The following is a 6,010-nucleotide window of genomic DNA, read 5'->3' as shown; positions in this document are numbered from 1 at the left end:
TAAAACAGCAGTTAAGCAAGAGTCCATACATTTATTTTTTTGGTGCTACAGTCAAACTTTTCTATAACAACATCGTTGGTTCCGAAAGTTTTTGGCTGCTATAGCGATTGAATGTTATACACCTATAATAACATTTGACATTTATATATTTAAATAAGTTTTTCCTGTGTCAGTTACATTTCTTTTGAGCTGAGGGTTGACACATCCTCTCTACCTTACTTGTGGGATTACACTGGATATGTTGTTGTTGTAATACTTCGCTGTTATAAGCATAAAAAATCAATAAAATATAATTTTTTATTTTAATGGTAAATAACAAAATAATTTAATGCCAAATCATAAAATAAAGGACACTTTGTATAAAGAAGATTTTTTTTAATGATGAAAATATATATTCATATAATATTCTTTGTCATAAATAGTGTAGTAAAGTATTAAGATATTTTTTTCAATATATTTAGACCTATTATTAGTAATTTTAGAGATTCTATTTCTATAAATATGGTTAGTTAATATATTACTAAAACAGAAGATAATGTTATAGAGGAGTAATTCTACAAAGAGTATACTATTATATAGATGTTGCTGTTATAGTTAAAAAACTGTTATAGAGAGGTAAACTATAACATAAAAAAATTGTTCCAAGAAAAAATTGGTTGTTATAGAGAGGTACTGTTATATAAGGATCTGACCGTAGTTGATCAACAATCAATTCCTTGATATATATATGGCACAACTCGCGTGCCCTTCATCCGACATAGCATATCAACACTTAGTTGCATATTGCGAGGAAGTAGTACATAAACCTCATTTCAAAAAAGATATAAATTGAATGGATTGGAAAGGGAGGGACGAATCGGAGCAACAAAGGGCTGAATCTCAGTGGATCGTGGCAGCAAGGCCACTCTACCACTTACAATACCCCGTCGCGTATTTAAGTCATCTGCAAAGGATTCTACCCGCCGCTCAATGGAAATTGTACTTCAAGGCGGTCACAACGACTCTTCCGCCGCGATAACCTGGCCAACGACACGTGCCCTTGGGGGCCAGAGGCCCTTAGTACGGGTTGGCAAGCGGACGGCGGGCGAATGCGTCACTTCTAGCCCTGATTCTGACTTAGATGCATTCAATCATAATCCAGCACACGGTAGCTTCGCGCCACTGGCTTTTCAACCAAGCGCGATGACCAATTGTGTGAATCAACGGTTCCTCTTATACTAGGTTGAATTACTATTGCGACACTGTCATCAGTAGGGTAAAACTAACTTGTCTCACGACGGTCACAAACCCAGCTCATGTTCCTATTGGTGGGTGAACAATCCAACACTTGGTGAACTCTGCTTCACAATGATAGGAAGAGCAGACATCGAAGGATAAAAAAGCAACGTCGCTATGAACGCTTGGTCGCCACAAGCCGATTATCCGTGGTAACTTTTCTCGACACCTCTAGCTTCGAATTTCGAAGGTCTAAAGGATCGTTAGGCCACGCTTTCATGGTTCGTATTCGTACTGGAAATCAGAGTTAAACGAGCTTTTACCCTTCTGTTCCACACGAGATTTCTATTCTCGTTGAGCTCATCTTAGGACACCTGCGTTATCTTTTAACAGACGTGCCGCCCTAACGAAACTCCCCACCTGACAATGTTTTTCGCCCGGATTGGCCTGCAAAGCATGCCTTGGGTCAAAAAAGAGGGGCAGTGCCCCGCTTCTGATTCACGGAATAAGTAAAATAACGTTAAAAGTGGTGGTATTTCACTTTTGCCTTTCGGCTCCCACTTATACTACACCTCTCAAGTCATTTCATAAAGTCGGACTAGAGTCAAGCTCAACAGGATCTTCTTTCTCTGCTGATTCTGCCAAGCCCGTTCCCTTGGCTGTGGTTTCACTGGATAGTAGACAGAGACAATAGGAATCTCGTTAATCCATTCATGTACGTCACTAATTAGATAATGAGGCATTTGGCTACCTTAAGAGAGTCATAGTTACCCCCACCGTTTACCCGCGCTTGGTTGAATTTCGTCACTTTGACATTCGAACGCTTTGGCAGAGAAATCACATTGCGTAAACATCCATCGGGACCATCGCAATGCTTTGTTTTAATTAGCCGTCGATTCCCCCTTTCGTCCGTTCGGAAGTTGGCGTTCGACGCCCGGGGAAGGCCCCCAAAGGGACCGTTCCCGGTCCGTCCCCAGGCAGGCACCGACAGCCGACGGGTTTGGGAATGGGACCCCCGTGCCCAGCCCTCAGAGCCAATCCGTTTCCCGAAGTTACGGATCCATTTTGCTGACTTCCCTTGCCTACATTGTTCCATCGACTAGAGGCTGTTCACCTTTGAGACCTGATGTGGTCATGAGTACGACCGGGTGTGGATGGTACTCGGTCCTCCAGATTTTCAAGGGCCGCCGGGAGTGTACCAGCCACCACGCGACATGCGGTGCGCGAAACGCGCTATTTGTCAGGGTTCCCCCGATCCTTAGGATCGACTAACCCATATGCAAGTGTCATTCACATGGAACCTTTCCCCTTTTTGGCCTTCAAAGTTCTCATTTGAATATTTGCTACTACCACTAAGATCTGCACCGATGGCTGCTCTGCCCAGGCTTACGCCTAAGGTTTTACGGAAACCACCGCGCCCTCCTACTCATCGGGGCCTGGCACTTGCCCCGACGGTTGGGTGTAGGTCGCGCGCTTAAGTGCCATCTATTTTCGGGGCTAGTTGATTCGGCCGGTGAGTTGTTACACACTCCTTAGCGAATTTCGACTTCCATGAGCACCGTCCTACTATCTTAATCGACCAACACCCTTTGTGGGATCTAGGTTAGCGCGCAGTTTGGCACCGTAACCTGGCTTCCGGTTCATCCCGCATTGCCAGTCCTGCTTACCAAAAATGGTCCACTTGAAGCTCTTGATTCCGTGGCGCTGCTCAACAAAGCAGTTTCACCGTCCTACCTATTTAAAGTTTGAGAATAGGTCGAGAGCGTTGTGCCCCCGAGGCCTCTAATCATTGCCTTTACCCGATAGAACTCGCACGTGAGCTCTAGCTATCCTGAGGGAAACTTCGGAGGGAACCAGCTACTAGACGGTTCGATTAGTCTTTCGCCCCTATACCCAAGTCAGATGAATGATTTGCACGAGAGTACCGCTGCGGGCCTTCGCCAGATTTTCCTCTGGCTTCGCCCCACTCAGGCATAGTTCACCATCTTTCGGGTCCCGACAGATATGTTCACACTTGAACCCTTCCCAGAAGATCAAGGTCGGTCGGCGGTGCACCCCTCAAGGGAATCTCACCAATCAGCTTCTTTACGCTTTACGAGTTTACTCACCCATTGACTCATACACATATCAGACTCCTTGGTCTATGTTTCAAGACGAGTCAAATTGGGAGCCCACAGGCCAGCGTCCGGAGCGCGCATATGCCGAAGCACGCCAGAGGCACACGCTGCCTACCACAATCAAGGAGAGGGCGTTCCACAAGCGAATCAAAATCCCGCAGGTTTAGCCCCCCTCCCCCTCCCCCCAATCCACACTGGTCCACTTCCTGAGTCGATTGGCGGACCGGCTCATCACCGTTCCACATCCGACCTGGGCGTATCATTAGCCCCCATCTACTTCCCTCTCGATAATTTCAAGCACTCTTTGACTCTCTTTTCAAAGTCCTTTTCATCTTTCCCTCGCGGTACTTGCTCGCTATCGATCTCTCGCCCGTATTTAGCCTTGGACGGAATTCCTTTGCCCGATTTGGGCTGCATTCCCAAACAACCCGATTCGTAGATAGTGCTTCGTAGTGCGACAGGGTCCGGGCACAACAAGGCTCTTACCCTCTTTGGCGCCCCCTTCCAGGGAACTTGGGCCTGGTCCGCAGCTGAGGACATTTCTTCATACTACAATTTGGACGACGGAGCTGCCCGATTCTAAAGCTGTGCTGTTCCCGTTTCGCTCGCCGTTACTAGGGGAATGCTTTCAAATTTCTTTTCCTCCACTTATTGATATGCTTAAACTCAGCGGGTAATCCCACCTGACCTGGGGTAGCGGTCGGAGCGCCTAAGCGTAAGAAGGGTCTGGGAGGCCAAACACGCGATGGCGTATAGCCACGACAATTCGAGAGTTGGGTTACTGTTACACCCCGTACTTCGAAGAAGCACTTATCAAATTTGAAACATAAGTACATTGAGTTATGGTTAAGTAAAACCACTTTGGAATATAAAGAGCAAGCATTATTAAGTATATTTAATGATTGAAGAATGTATATAAGGTATACCGGAAGGTTTTATAAGGAAATGAGTGGAAGAAATGGAGTAGTACGTCTTCAGAGAAAGAATGGGTAAAGTTTCGTGTGAAAATTTTGGTCCAACTTGAAGGAAGAATATCTCTTAGCATATGAAGTGTTTTGAAGTGAAACAAAAGCCTAAAATAAATTTCGTCAAGTCTAGTTTCGAACGCAACAAACCGCTCGTCAATAGGACTTCGGAGTAGAGAACTATGGATGTTACAAGTTTGGCTGACAGAGCAGAAACGCATGCTACAGTATTGCTACAGCACCGACCTGCTACAGTACTACTACAGTGACCCCCCCTAATTTGAGCTTTATAAAAGGGGCAAAACCCCATTTTTTTCACCAAAAAAAATCAGATTTTAGAGCAGCAACTCAAAGGGCAATTATGTCATAAAAAGTTGAGGGTTTGAAGTGATTTTGGTTAATCGAGGCTCGGGTAGCGTATAGTTGTGATTCTAGTATTGTTTTGCGGAGGATTTTGGCTTGGATTCAAGTTGGACATTGAAGGTATTGCTGTTTGAACAAGAATAAGGTATGAATCTCTTTCTATATACGTTAATACCAGTTTATTCTCGGAGACAAAGTCGTTAAATAATTGTATAGTAAGTTGGTTAGTTATGGAAGTTGGAAAACAAATGTACGTCTTGTCTTATGGCACATGTTGGTGTTGAAAGTGATGTTGTTAATGTTGGTATTGATGTTGTTGTTGTTGGTTGCTGAATTACGATTTTGGGCTAAGCATATAAACAGAGGAGATGCTGCCGAAATTTAGGCAGATTCTTGAAAGATTTATTTGAAAGATTAGAATAAGTATATAACAATGGACCTAATTATAGCATGAATGGTATTATATGTAGATTGCGAGACCGGAAATAGGTGGAAGAGCTGAGACGTGAATTTTCAGGTATGTTAAGGCTAGTCCCCTTTCCTTCAAAGGCATGATTATTATATTGTTGTCTTCTTTATATTTCCATGACCTTCTTACGTCCCAAGAGTGGAAAGCTCAAGATTATTAAGAGATCTGTATGAGATAGAGATGGGATGTGTTTTATGATAATAATGATGATGATGACTCTATTTCTAAAGATTCCAAGGTTTATGAATTGATGCTTTATGAAATTTATGATCTTATTCTTTGTTTTCCCTTGATGTTATTCATTATTGATAGTCTCACCTCATAATGCTAGTTCCTTCAAGGTGAGACATGACGATCATGATGTTCCATAATACAATCGGAGGTTACCGACCTTACGTCACTCCGATAGAGTTACAGTTTTTACTTGAGCTCCTATGCATGCTTCATGTTTGGTATGTGATGATGATTACACCGTGCCTAGATGGCCGGGCAGCACCGCTAAGGCGGGTGGCTTATACACCGTGTCTATATGGCACGGGCAGCACCACTAGTAGGCGGCGTGAGATGATTACCCCAGATGCAGGATAATGATGTTATTTGATTCGGACAGTTTATGTATGTATGTGTGATAACTTTTAAAGGTAAAAGTGAGCATGCATGATTCCGCCACGAGAGGCAAGCAGTTACAGTTGTACTTTCTTCTTATGTCTTATATATTTCCTTATTATGTTATCATATATGCCTTACATAATCAGTACTCTGTTCATACTGACGTCCCTTCTTATGGACGCACGTTCGCCCCCAAAAAAGGGGAACGCGCCCCATCTCTTGGGGCTCGGACACCTTGGGGAACTCCGGTTTTTCGGGGGCTACCAAACTTT

At 43.9% G+C, this 6,010-nt stretch overlaps 1 pseudogene; it reads right to left on the bottom strand.

Annotated features, from left to right (window-relative positions):
* Positions 1–851: 851 nt before the first annotated feature.
* LOC132031836 (28S ribosomal RNA) lies at positions 852–4,029 on the bottom strand (annotated as a pseudogene).
* Positions 4,030–6,010: the final 1,981 nt, after the last annotated feature.

Source organism: Lycium ferocissimum, chromosome 1 (assembly GCF_029784015.1).
Source record: "Lycium ferocissimum isolate CSIRO_LF1 chromosome 1, AGI_CSIRO_Lferr_CH_V1, whole genome shotgun sequence".
Lineage (NCBI taxonomy): Eukaryota > Viridiplantae > Streptophyta > Magnoliopsida > Solanales > Solanaceae > Lycium > Lycium ferocissimum.
The sequence above is the reverse complement of the archived record's forward strand: the minus strand, read 5'-3'. Positions and strand labels throughout refer to the sequence as shown.